The sequence below is a fragment of the Balaenoptera borealis genome (genome assembly GCF_965194805.1).
Source record: "Balaenoptera borealis genome assembly, chromosome: 13".
NCBI classification, from domain to species: Eukaryota; Metazoa; Chordata; class Mammalia; order Artiodactyla; family Balaenopteridae; genus Balaenoptera; species Balaenoptera borealis.
In genome coordinates this window covers 102,075,088-102,089,319 of record NC_138870.1, presented here as the reverse complement: position 1 = coordinate 102,089,319, position 14,232 = coordinate 102,075,088, and the positions used below count along the sequence as shown (strand labels likewise).

The following is a 14,232-nucleotide window of genomic DNA, read 5'->3' as shown; positions in this document are numbered from 1 at the left end:
CCCCGACCCTCGGACGGCACCCCCAGGGGCCTGCGCCTCGCCCTCTGCCCCGGACCCCCGACCCTCGGACGGCACCCCCAGGGGCCTGCGCCTCGCCCTCTGCCCCGGACCCCCGACCCTCGGACGGCACCCCCAGGGGCCTGCGCCTCGCCGTCTGCCCCGGACCCCCGACCCTCGGACGGCACCCCCAGGGGCCTGCGCCTCGCCCTCTGCGCCAGACCCCCGGCCCTCGGACAACACCGCAGGCCAGACCCCCGCCCTACCCCCCACCCGAGAGGTTCCACCCTGGACCCTCCTCTCTTCCCCCCGCCCCGCTCCCCTCCCCCCCACCCCCCCGTGGGCTTCTTCTGCCCTCCGCTTTGGTCACCTCTCCATCCCCTTCCCTTTCCCATCCAAAAAGATTAAGTGGGAGCGAGATCGGGAGGAAGTCATTGGTTCCAAGGAGCCCGAACAACCATTTGGATCCAAGGAAGCTTCGCAGGAATATTGTGAAAATGGCCGCGTTTGTTGAACTTATTCCTGAGTTCCTGGCCCCGCTCTTTTTGTTTAATCCTCACAAATGGGTATGATCCCCATTTTACAGTGGAGGACACTGAGGTTCAGAGGGGCCAGATGACTTTCCAAGGTTGCCCAGTAAGTGGCAGAGTCTGGACTGGAGTTGGGGCCTGGCCAGGCTCCCTTTGGCTCCGTGATGGGAAACAGTGGGGTGATGAGCAGAGCAGGTGGAGTGGGGCCTCAAAGGATAGTGACCTGGAGAGTCTTCTGAAATCTGGAGTCTCCGGTTTGGCTCTCTTAGCCCAGCTTTCCTTTCTTAGCCTCAGTAAATCAATTTATTTGACAGACGTGAATAGGACACTTGAATGTGTGCTTTCCCTGCACACCAAATCTGGAATATAATTATTGTGGAACTGTTGTGAAATTTCTGTTGCCTTATAAAAACAGCTGCTGTTGAAGGTTTTCTTTTGCACTTAGTATATGCGAAAGAATACCTGAGCTTAGATGCATTCACATATTTGAAGATTTCCTTGCCTCTTCTGTGTAATATATTTCCTCATTTTCACTTTATTCTGTTATCAGAAAACATTGAAAAAATAATTACTGGAATCACTCCTGCACTGTTACCCTAACTAATCTTCTCCACTCTTTTATCGGGAAGTTGCTGAGCCCACCACCAGGGAATTTTCACCTTTTAACTGGTGATTATGTGAAGGGTTGCTCAGTTACATTTTGCAACTCCAAACAGTGCAATACTCGGAATGAGTATCTGCGTGACGTCTTGAACATCATTTAGTCCACTTGAACTACATGCCCGTTACCATTCAAGATCCTGTGAAAGTGGTGCTTTGAACTTGTGTAACCTAGTGCCAAACGAGTTTCAAAATAATATTATTTCTTTTCCTAATTTAGAAATACTTTTTGTGATTAACAACATATCTTAACGTGATTGTGAAAATGCCTTTACAAATCCTCTTGCCCTCCCTAGATCCACATGCCCTGGAAGCTCAGCTCCCCTCTAGAGAATCACTGGTATCCTAGAGACTATGCTTAGAACCGGGTAAAGCCAGTTGTGGATCATTTCAGCAGTGTCTTCAATACCATCTCTCCACAACAGAAATTTCTGGTTTACTTGTTTTTGAATTTTGCCTAAAGTGTTCACATTCTTTTTGCTATATGAAGGCCCAAACTCAATATAGTACTTATCCATGACCGATTTAATGGGTGATATTCTATTTTTGTTCATTTGAACACTTGTTGGTAGATCATCATTTTTTAAAATCTTACAGAATTACTGGCACATTCAGATAGAATTTGTTAAGCCAATTGATAATTTCCCATCATGCTCATTTCCTGTTATAGTTTAATTTAGTTAGTCATACTTTTTGTAATAATTTTCTATTGTCACCACCTGCCAAAACTTGACATGTTCTCATTTGTTTGTTTTTATCTATTTATTTTTTAATTTTTTTACTTTTTCAATTTTTTGGCCACGCCACATGGCACGTGGGATCTTAGTTTCCCAACCAGGGATCGAACCCGCACCCCCTGCATTGGAAGCATGGAGTCTTAACCACTGGACCACCAGGGAAGTCCCTTGTTTGTTTTCAATAAAATCTAATTTGGGGCTTTTTATGGGTAGCAGAAATTTTTTATTTTTAGTTTTACATTCGTGTTTTCCACTCAGATGCAGCAAATGGTTGTTGCCTATATATAATGTTAGGAGCAGAAGAAGATGTGTAGATTAAGACAGCTCCTGCTCTGAAGGTATAGGGAGTATAAGAAAATGACACACTAATTGAAATAGAAAGCCAGATAACACTGTTTATGAAACTTTAAACACGAAAAATACAACATCTGATTTGGGGAGTTTTGGACAGGAAGAGGTGAAGATTAGGAAAGCTTTTCTAGAGGAGTTGGCATTTGAGCTGGGCTCAAAGCGTAAAGAGTATTTTTCCAGGGGTTTGTGAAAGTCTATTTGTGGGGCAGGTAATAGTCCAAATTGGCCAGAATATAGTGCATATGTAGGGAAGTGGTGGGATATAATGGAATTCTGTTGGATAAGTCCTTGCCAGAGTGAAGAGTTTATATTTAACTTTCTGGAAAGAAAAGTTAGACTTTGAAGGATTTTTATCAGTGAACTACCACGAGGGTGCCTGAGTCTGTCTAAGGCCATCCTCTCCACTTGTGCTTTAGATCCTGTCCCCTCCTTAGTTCTTTGCTTTTGTAATTATTATCTTTCTCTCTTGGATTGTATCTTTCTCCCTTATTGGATAATTTTCATTGGCATAAATACATACATGCCTTATGAACACTCTCAGGACATTGAGGATCAGTGGATGTGTGAAAAGCAAGTATAGTACAATGTTAATTATAGAATTTAGCGGTAAATATATGGATTTTTACTATGAAATTCTTTCAACTTTCTTGTATGTTTGAAAATTTTATAATGAAATGCTTGGGGGGAAATCCCTTGAACCTCACTGTTTCCTTAGGCTATTGCCCCATTTTTTTTTTTTTTTTTTTAATCAGTACAGCAAAACTCTTTGAAACCATTGTCTGTAGTTCCATTCTCTTCTCAGCCCCCTTGATTCAGTTCTCAGCCTCAAAGTCTACTGAAATGACACTTATCTAGGTCACTATTGTGCTATATCTTATAAAAGACAGCGGTTAGTTCCTTGTCCTCATCCTGTTTGACATTTCAGCAGTATTTCATTCATTTAAAAATAATTGAGTGCCTACTATATGCCATGCACTGTTCTAGGTTGTTGGGGATTCATCAGTGAACATGATATAAAAATTCCTGCCTGTATAGAACTGACATTCAAGTGCAAAGAGACAGACAACAAACTAAATATGAAAAGTATATAGAATATTAAAGTGTTAAGTTTTAAAGAGAAACAAGGGAGGGGAATAGGAAATGCTGGGGGTGTTTTTAAAGAAGTTGGTCATGGGAAGGCCTTGCTGTCAAGGGGGCAAGATAGACCACATTTCATCTCTCCCTCCTTTCCCCAGGTGGTCTCATCCAGTCCCATCCTTAAGCTACTGACTTTCCAAATTATATTTCCAGCCTATAATATTTAGCATTTAGTTTCCTATTTCTAGTAGCCATCTAAAACAATATAATCAGGAAGAGTAGTTAATTTCCTCTCCCCCACCACTACCAAACAACAAACCTGTTCGTTCTTAGGTCTTTACCAGCTCAGTAAAGGGCACAATTTACTCATTTATTCAGACAGAAAGCCAGAGTAATTCTTTTTTTTTTTTTTAATTTTTTATTTATTTATTTATTTATTTATGGCTGTGTTGGGTCTTCGTTTCTGTGCGAGGGCTTTCTCCAGTTGTGGCAAGTGGGGGCCACTCTTCATCGCGGTGCGCGGGCCTCTCACTATCGCGGCCTCTCTTGTTGCGGAGCACAGGCTCCAGACGCGCAGGCTCAGTAGTTGTGGCTCACGGGCCTAGTTGCTCCACGGCATGTGGGATCTTCCCAGACCAGGGCTCGAACCCGTGTCCCCTGCATTGGCAGGCAGATTCTCAACCACTGTGCCACCAGGGAAGCCCCAGAGTAATTCTTGATTCCTCCTTTTACCTTCTACACCCCACTTTCCTCATCCAGTCGTCTATAAATCCTAATGACTCTACCTCTGAAATGCATCCTGAATCCAATTGTTTCTTGCCACTCTTCACTATTACAGTTGAAGCTGCTAGAGCTCTCATTTGGACTATCACTATAATCTCCTAACAGGTGCTTCTGCTTCCTTTTTTGTCTCTGTGCAGTGCATTCTCACTGCACTTGGAGTAAAATCCATATTTCTTACCATGATCCACAAAGCCCTTTATAACCTGACCCGTGTATGTTTCTCTTCTCAAATATTCTCTTCCTCCACATTTACTGTTCTCTGGTCAGAATTGCTTTTTTAGCTTTCCTTACACAGGCCAAGCTCATTGCTATTTCTGGGTTTTAACATTTTCTGTTCCTTGGACTTAGAATGCCTTTCTCACAGGGTTTCATATGGCTGCTACCTTAATAAATTCTCCATCATCCTTGATAAATTCTCCCTGTCACAGCCAATACATTACCCATCATTCCAATCCTGCCTCCTTAATAACCTTGTCCTCTTCCCTCTGTTGCCACTGCTATCACTTTATTTCACACTCTCATCATTTCTTCCTTGGATTAATGCAGTCACCTTTTAGCTAAGTTCCCAACCTCTGGTCTTACCCTACTTTAATCCATGTGGCACACTGCTGCCACAGTAATCTTCATTTGTTCCTGCAAGAAAGAAGATTCATTTTATTTTTTTGAGGAGAAGGCATTTGACAAAATTCAATATCCATTTCCATCAATAGTTTTTTCCAGATGGGGTGATTTTTCAGGTGATTTTTAAAATACTTTTTTGTTTTCCAAAACCCTACAATGAATGGTTTACTGTTATAATCAGGAAAAAAATGTTAGTTTTAAAAACCATTTTAGATAATCCAGAATGGCAGCTGAATTCTTAAAAATAATATTTTATTATCACAAAAGCACTATATATGAATTGTAAAAAATTAGAAAATAAACGAGTAAAAAAGTAAAAACGTATTCCCACAATCCAGAGAGTACTATTGTAATACCTTAGGACATGTCCATGTAGATCTTTTTCCGTGCAAACTTTTTTTTTTTTTTTAATGAAAATGAGGTTATACAATACATACTGTTGTCTAACTCACTCTTTTCAGACAATTATCCTCACCTTTCTTTCTTAGTGCATTTCATCTGATGCACAGCTCAAATTCACATTTCCTCAGTTTACTCCATAGTGTTCTTTGACCAAACCATTTTCCATCCCAGAATCACATATTGCATCTGATTGTTATATCCCTTAGATCTCTATTAATTTAGCATAGTTTTTTTTTTTATTTATAACAGACTCATTGAAAAGGTTGAAAACGTTTTTCCATAGAATGTTTAGATGTGTCTGATTGCTTCCTTATGATGTAGTTTAGTTTGTTCCTCTATCCCCTCTATTTTTTTGAACTGGAAGATGTCTAGAAAGTTGATGGTTTCAAATTGAAGATTTTTGGCTAGACTTCATTTTAGGTGCTGTTGTGTACTTCACATTACCTTATATCACATAATATCTGGTGATGCTCAGATTGACCCCTGGATTAGGGTGGTGACAGTGATCTCTCCATTATACAGTTAGCTGTAACCTTTCTCTCTAGCCTAGTGTTCTAGTGTTACTTTGGCATTATACGAATATTCTCTATCAACCATTTACCCGAATGGTTTTAATGCCAATTAATAATCTTGCCTGAGTCAGTATTTCATTCAGGTTTGCAAAACCAGGTTTTTCTAATCCTGTCATGCTTTCTATATTCATTGGATGATATTCCCCTATTTAAAAAAAAAGTTTTACTTCATTAATTGGGGTTATTTGATTAACATAAAATGCAGTTTGCACTGTAAAATCAGAATAAATGCGTGCCCCTTTTAGTTAGTATTTTCAAAGAAAAGAGTTTTAATAGGGCAAATAGTGAAAGTGAGTTTTTCTTTTTTTGTTGTTGGTATCATTATGGACACATGGATTTTTTTTCACCTTTTATTTTATTTTTTTTTGAATTTTATTTTATTTATGTTTTTATACAGCAGGTTCTTATTAGTCATCAATTTTATACACATCAGTGTATACATGTCAACCCCAATCGCCCAGTTCATCACACCACCACCCCCACTCCCCCACCGCTTTACCCCCTTGGTGTCCATACGTTTGTTCTCTACATCTGTGTCTCAATTTCTGCCCTGCAAACCGGTTCATCTGTACCATTTTTCTAGGTTCCACATATATGCGTTAATATACGATATTTGTTTTTCTCTTTCTGACTTACTTCACTATGTATGACAGTCTCTAGATCCATCCACGTCTCAACAAGTTTCCCAATTTCGTTCCTTTTTATGGGTGAGTAATATTCCATTGTGTATATGTACCACATCTTCTTTATCCATTCGTCTGTTGATGGCCATTTAGGTTGCTTCCATGACCTGGCTGTTGTAAATAGTGCTGCAATGAACATTGGGGTGCGTGTGTCTTTTTGAATTATGGTTTTCTCTGGGTATATGCCCAGTGGTGGGATTGCTGGATCATATGGTAATTGTATTTTTAGTTTTTTAAGGAACCTCCATACTGTTCTCCATAGTGGCTGTATCGATTTACATTCCCACTAACAGTGCAAGAGGGTTCCCTTTTCTCCACACCCTCTCCAGCATTTGTTGTTTGTAGATTTTCTGATGATGCCCATTCTAACTGGTGTGAGGTGATACCTCATTGTAGTTTTGATTTGCATTTCTCTAATAATTAGTGATGTTGAGCAGCTTTTCATGTGCTTCTTGGCCATCTGTATGTCTTCGTTGGAGAAATGTCTATTTAGGTCTTCTGCCCATTTTTGGATTGGGTTGTTTGTTTTTTTAATATGGAGCTGCATGAGCTGTTTATATATTTTGGAGATTAATCCTTTATCCGTGGATTCGTTTGCAAATATTTTCTCCCATTCTGAGGGTTGTCTTTTTGTCTTGTTTATGGTTTCCTTCACTGTGCAAAAGCTTTTAAGTTTCATTAGGTCCCATTTGTTTATTTTTGTTTTTATTTCCATTACTCTAGGAGGTGGATCAAAAAAGATCTTGCTGTGATTTATGTCGAAGAGTGTTCTTCCTATGTTTTCCTCTAAGAGTTTTATAGTGTCTGGTCTTATATTTAGGTCTCTAATCCCTTTTTTTAAAAAATTAATTAATTAATTTTTTTGGCTCTGTTGGGTCTTCGTTTCTGTGAGAGGGCTTTCTCTAGTTGCGGCAAGCGGGGGCCACTCTTCATCGCGGTGTGCGGACCTCTCACTGTCGCAGCCTCTCGTTGCAGAGCACAGGCTCCAGACGCACAGGCTCAGTAGTTGTGGCTCACGGGCCCAGTTGCTCCGCGGCATGTGGGATCTTCCCAGACCAGGGCTCGAACCCGTGTCCCCTTCATTGGCAGGCAGATTCTCAACCACTGCGCCACCAGGGAAGCCCTCTAATCCCTTTTGAGTTTATTTTTGTGTATTGTGTTAGGGAGTGTTCTAATTTCATTCTTTTACATGTAGCTGTCCCGTTTTCCCAGCACCACTTATTGAAGGGACTGTCTTTTCTCCATTGTATATCCTTGCCTCCTTTGTCACAGATTAGTTGACCATAGGTGCGTGGGTTTATCTCTGGGCTTTCTATCTTGTTCCATTGATCTATGTTTCTGTTTTTGTGCCGGTACCATACTGTCTTGATTACTATAGCTTTGTATAGTATAGTTTGAAGTCAGGGAGTCTGATTCCTCCAGCTCCGTTTTTTTTTCCCTCAAGACTGCTTTGGCTATTCGGGGTCTTTTGTGTCTCCATACAAATTTTGAGATTTTTTTGTTCTAGTTCCGTAAAAAATGCCATTGGTAATTTGATAGGGATTGCATTGAATCTGTAGATTGCTTTGGGTAGTATAGTCATTTTCACAATATTGATTCTTCCAATCCAAGAACGTAGTATGTCTCTCCATCTGTTGGTATCATCTTTAATTTCTTTCATCAGTGTCTTATAGTTTTCTGCGTACAGGTCTTTTGTCTCCCTAGGTAGGTTTATTCGTAGGTATTTTATTCTTTTTGTTGCAATGGTAAATGGGAGTGTTTCCTTAATTTCTCTTTCAGATTTTTCATCATTAGTGTATAGGGATGCAAGAGATTTCTGTGCATTACTTTTGTATCCTGCAACTTTACCAAATTCATTGATTAGCTCTAGTAGTTTTCTGGTGGCATCTTTAGGATTCTCTATGTATAGTATCATGTCATCTGCAAACAGTGACAGTTTTACTTCTTCTTTTCCAATTTGTATTCCTTTTATTTCTTTTTCTTCTCTGATTGCTGTGGCTAGGAGTTCCAAAACTATATTGAATAATAGTGGTGAGACTAGACATCCTTGTCTTCTTCCTGATCTTAGAGGAAATGCTTTCAGTTTTTCACCATTGAGAATGACGTTTGCTGTGGGTTTGTGGTATATGGCCTTTATTATGTTGAGGTAGGTTCCCTCTCTGCCCACTTTCTAGAGAGTTTTTATCATAAATGGGTGTTGAATTTTGTCAAAAGCTTTTTCTGCATCTATTGAGATGATCATATGGTTTTTATTCTTCAGTTTGTTAATATGGTGTATCACATTGATTGATTTGCGTATATTGAAGAATCCTTGCATCCCTGGGATAAATCCCACTTGATCGTGGTGGATGATCCTTTTAATGTGCTGTTGGATTCTGTTTGCTAGTATTTTGTTGAGGATTTTTGCATCTATATTCATCAGTGATATTGGTCTGTACTTTTCTTTTTTTGTAGTATCTTTGTCTGGTTTAGGTATCAGGGTGATGGTGGCCTCATAGAATGAGTTTGGGAGTGTTCCTTCCTCTGCAATTTTTTGGAAGAGTTTGAGAAGGATGGGTGTTAGCTCTTCTCTAAATGTTTGATAGAATTCACCTGTGAAGCCATCTGGTCCTGGAATTTTGTTTGTTGGAAGATTTTTAATCACAGTTTCAATTTCATTACTTGTGATTGGTCTGTTCATATTTTCTGTTTCTTCCTGGTTCAGTCTTGGAAGGTTATACCTTTCTAAGAATTTGTCCATTTCTTCCAGGTTGTCCATTTTATTGGCATAGAGTTGCTTGTAGTAGTCTCTTAGGATGCTTTGTATTTCTGTGGTGTCTGTTGTAACTTCTCCTTTTTCATTTCTGATTTTATTGATTTGAGTCCTCTCCCTCTTTTTCTTGATGAGTCTGTCTAATGGTTTATCAGTTTTGTTTATCTTCTCAAAGAACCAGCTTTTAGTTTCATTCGTCTTTGCTATTGTTTTCTTTGTTTCTATTTCATTTATTTCTGCTCTGATCTTTATGATTTCTTTCCTTCTGCTAACTTTGGGTTTTGTTTGTTCTTCTTTCTCTGGTTCCTTTAGGTGTAAGGTTAGATTGTTTATTTGAGATTTTTCTTGTTTCTTTAGGTAGGCTTGTATAGCTATAAACTTCCCTCTTAGAACTGCTTTTGCTGCATCCCATAGATTTTGAATCGTCATGTTTTCATTGTCATTTGTCTCTAGGTATTTTTTGATTTCCTCTTTGATTTCTTCAGTGATCTCTTGGTTATTTAGTAACGTATTGTTTAGCCTCCATGTGTTTGTGTTTTTTATGTTTTTTTCCCTGTAATTCATTTCTAATCTCATAGCGTTGTGGTCAGAAAAGATGCTTGGTATGATTTCAGTTTTCTTAAATTTACTGAGGCTTGATTTGTGACCCAAGATTTGATCTATCCTGGAGAATGTTCTGTGCGCATTTGAGAAGAAAGTGTAATCTGCTGTTTTTGGATGGAATGTGCTATAAATATCAATTAAATCTATCTGGTCTATTGTGTCATTTAAAACTTCTGTTTCCTTATTTATTTTCATTTTGGATGATCTGTCCATTGGTGTAAGTGAGGTTTTAAAGTCCCCTACTATTATTGTGTTGCTGTCGATTTCCTCTTTTATAGCTGTTAGGAGTTGCCTTATGTTTTGAGGTGCTCCTATGTTGGGTGCATATATATTTATAATTGTTATATCTTCTTCTTGGATTGATCCCTTGATCATTATGTAGTGTCCTTCCTTGTCTCTTGTAACATTCTTTATTTTAAAGTCTATTTTATCTGATATGAGTATTGCTACTCCAGCTTTCTTTTGATTTCCATTTGCATGGAATATCTTTTTCCATCCCCTCACTTTCAGTCTGTATGTGTCCCTAGGTCTGAAATGGGTCTCTTGTAGACAGCATATATATGGGTCTTGTTTTTGTATCCATTCAGCAAGCCTGTGTCTTTTGGTTGGAGCGTTTAATCCATTCACGTTTAAGGTAATTATCGATATGTATGTTCCTATGACCATTTTCTTAATTGTTTTGGGTTTGTTTTTGTAGGTCCTTTTCTTCTCTTGTGTTTCCCACTTAGAGAAGTTCCTTTAGCATTTGTTGTAGAGCTGGTTTGGTGGTGCTGAATTCTCTTAGCTTTTGCTTGTCTGTAAAGCTTTTGATTTCTCCATCGAATCTGAATGAGATCCTTGCCAGGTAGAGTAATCTTGGTTGTAGGTTCTTCCCTTTCATCACTTTAAGTATATCATGCCGCTCCCTTCCGGCTTATAGAGTTTCTGCTGAGAAATCAGCTGTTAACCTTATGGGAGTTCCCTTGTATGTTATTTGTCGTATTTCCCTTGCTGCTTTCAGTAATTTTTCTTTGTCTTTAATTTTTGCTATAATTTTTGCCAATTTGATTACTATGTGTCTCAGCATGTTTCTCCTTGGGTTTATCCTGCCTGGAACTCTCTGTGCTTCCTGGACTTGGGTGGCTATTTCCTTTCCCATGTTAGGGAAGTTTTCGACTATAATCTCTTCAAATATTTTCTCTGGTCCTTTCTCTCTCTCTTCTCCTTCTGGGACCCTACAGTGCGAATGTTGTTGCGTTTAATGTTGTCCCAGAGGTCTCTTAGGCTGTCTTCATTTCTTTTCATTCTTTTTTCTTTATTCTGTTCCGCAGCACTGAATTCTACCATTCTGTCTTCCAGGTCACTTATCCGTTCTTCTGCCTCAGTTATTCTGCTATTGATTCCTTCTAGTGTAGTTTTCGTTTCAGTTATTGTATTGTTCACCTCTGTTTGTTTGTTCTTTAATTCTTCTAGGTCTTTGTTAAACATTTCTTGCGTCTTCCCGATCTTTGCCTCCATTCTTTTTCCGAGGTCCTGGATCACCTTCACTATCATTATTCTGAATTCTTTTTCTGGAAGGTTGCCTATCTCCAATTCATTTAGTTGTTTTTCTGGAGTTTTATCTTGTTCCTTCATCTGGTACATAGCCCTCTGCCTTTTCATCTTGTCTATCTTTCTGTGAATGTGGTTTTTGTTCCACAGGCTGCAGGATTGTAGTTCTTCTTGCTCCTGCTGTCTTCACCTTTCTTTTAAATCCTATTATTTTTCTCTCTGGTCATCTATGCAACATCCCATTTCTGAGTCTAGAGCAGGGGTCAGCAAACTTTTTCTGAACTTGGCACAGCTTAATCAGGCATTGAAGAACTTCCCAAGTGATCCTCCCTTTCTTGCTGCCTGCTCAGCTGAAGACACTCATTTTGCTTCACAGATGTATTAGCTTCTGTCCTACTCTTGAGCAAGGAGAAGCAGAGAAAACTGAGCAGCTCACAAGGTGGATACTGTTAAAAAAGAAAAAATAAAAAGGACACCTGGATTTTCATTGGTACAGTGTGGTTTTTTTTTTTTTTATAAATTTATTTATTTATTTTTAGCTGTGTTGGGTCTTCATTGCTGTGCGTGGGCTTTCTCTAGTTGTGGTGAGCGGGGGCTACTGTTTGTTGTGGTGTGTAAGCTTCTCATTGTCGTGGCTTCTCTTGTTGCTGAGCACGGACTCTAGGCACGCAGGCTTCAGTAGTTGTGGCATGTGGGCTCAGTAGTTGTGGCTTGCGGGCTCTAGACCTCAGGCTCAGTAGTTGTGGCTCATGGGCTTCGTTGCTCCGCGGCATGTGGGATCTTCCCGGGCCAGGGCTTGAACCCGTGTCCTTTGCATTGGCAGGCAGATTCTTAACCACTGCGCCACCAGGGAAGCCCGGTACAGTGTGTTTTAATCCACCAAAATCATTCTTTTTGATGCTCAGATTTTCGTAACTTTAATCAGTGGGAACTCCTTCAAGCTGCCTCCTGTGTCCTTTGGTCATTACCTCATTAATATTTGAAAGCTTCCTTGCTTTCTAACATAAGATGTCCCAGTTTTCAGGCTTATCTTCAGTTTTCTCTGCCTCAGACTTGGAATTAGCCACTTCTCCAATGATTTCTGCGTTTGTTTAGAAGGTAAGGTATTAAAGACTGCCATCTGGGAACTAGAATATTCAGTGCATTTGGGTAACAGTGGCTCTGGGTCATTTCAGAGGATGGGGCTAGAAAATGCGTAAAGTGCTTTTTTCAGATTTGTTCTTTTTTTTGTTAATAACAGCTTTATTGGAATGTCATTTGCATATCATAAAATTCATCCTTTTAAAGTGTACACTTCAGTGATGTTTAGTATATTCATAGAGTTGTATAACCATCATCACTATCTAATTCTAGAACATTTTCATTACCCCAAAGAGAAACCTTGTACCCATTAGTAATCATTCACCATTATCTCCTCTCCACCCAGTCCCTGGCAACCACTAATCTACTTTCTGTCGCTATGGATTTGCCTGTTCTGGACATTTCGTATAAATGGAATCGTACAATATGTGGCCCTTTGTGTCTGGCTTTACATTCCCATTGTCAATGAATAAGGGTTCAGATTTCTCCACATCTTCACCAGCAGTTGTTTTTGTTTGTCTTGTTTCTTTTAGCCATCCTAGTTGATGCGAAGTGGTATTTCATTGTAGTTTTGATTTGCTTTTTCCTAATGACTAATATGATTTTGAACATCTTTTCATGTTACAGTAATTTTTAAAATTTGAGTTCATGCTGATATTTTGCCATTCACTTTTTTAAAATAATTAATTAATTAATTAAGCTGCGTTGGGTCTTTGTTGCTGTGCACGGGCTTTCTCTAGTTGTGGCAAGCAGGGGCTACTCTTCGTTGCGGTGCGCGGGCTTCTCATTGCGGTGGCTTCTCTTGTTGCAGAGCACGGGCTCTAGGCACAAGGGCCCAGTAGTTGTGGCTTGTGGGCTCTAGAGCACAGGCTCAGTAGTTGTGGTGCACGGGCTTAGTTGCTCCGCGACACGTGGGATCTTCCCGGAGCAGGGCTTGAACCCGTGTCCCCTGCATTGGCAGGTGGATTCTTAACCACTGCACCACCAGGGAAGTCCCTCCATTCACTTTTAACTGTGTTTTCACTGTTCCTTGATTTTTGTCATTGTAAATATTTTTTCTTACTCTGAAAATCTTATTTCCTAACATGACTAATATAATTACTTATTTGCTTTAACTTAAAATATAAAGAAAACTGTCTTAAACTACCAATACCAATAACATTATAAATGATAAAGCAACTGAAGGAAATTTAAAATTCCTTTGTACTTCTTTTTGGTTCTTAGAATCGATCCCCCTAAGAATGTACAGTCAGAATTCTGTGATCTGAAGTCCGTTGAAATAAATCATTTCTCAGTATGCCTATGTTACCAATTTAATATTCAGTTAAGTTTACTTGTTTGTGATTGTTTTCATTTATGGGATTTTTTTAATTTAGATTTTTTTTTTTTTTAATAATTAATTAATTTATTTATGGCTGTGTTGGGTCTTTGTTTCTGTGCGAGGGCTTTCTCCAGTTACGGCAAGTGGGGGCCACTCTTCATCTTCATCGCGGTGCGTGGGCCTCTCACTATCGCGGCCTCTCCTGCTGCGGAGCACAAGCTCCAGACTCGCAGGCTCAGTAATTGTGGCTCACGGGCCCAGTTGCTCCGTGGCATGTGGGATCTTCCCAGACCAGGGCTCGAACCCGTGTCCCCTGCCTTGGCAGGCAGACTCTCAACCACTGCGCCACCTGGGAAGCCCCTAGATTTTTTTTTAAAAATCAGGAATGCATATACATACTTTAAAGGTCAAAACTCTATGGAAAAGTATACACAGAGAAATCTTGCTTCTACCCCTGCTCCCTGTATCTGTCAGGGTCCCAACAGGAAACAAGTGGCACACTCAAATTAGGACAGTTTTAGGAAGATTTATTT

At 39.7% G+C, this 14,232-nt stretch overlaps 1 protein-coding gene and 1 long non-coding RNA gene across 2 annotated transcripts in view; both read left to right on the top strand.

The window, feature by feature from the left end:
• LOC309608668 overlaps positions 1-14,232 on the top strand; it is a 314,353-nt gene that overhangs the window by 91,678 nt on the left and 208,443 nt on the right. The window lies entirely within an intron of this gene.
• SMC1B (structural maintenance of chromosomes 1B) overlaps positions 1-14,232 on the top strand; it is a gene marked incomplete at its 5' end in the record, with an annotated part of 91,181 nt that overhangs the window by 399 nt on the left and 76,550 nt on the right. The gene's annotated exons all lie outside the window — the stretch shown is intronic.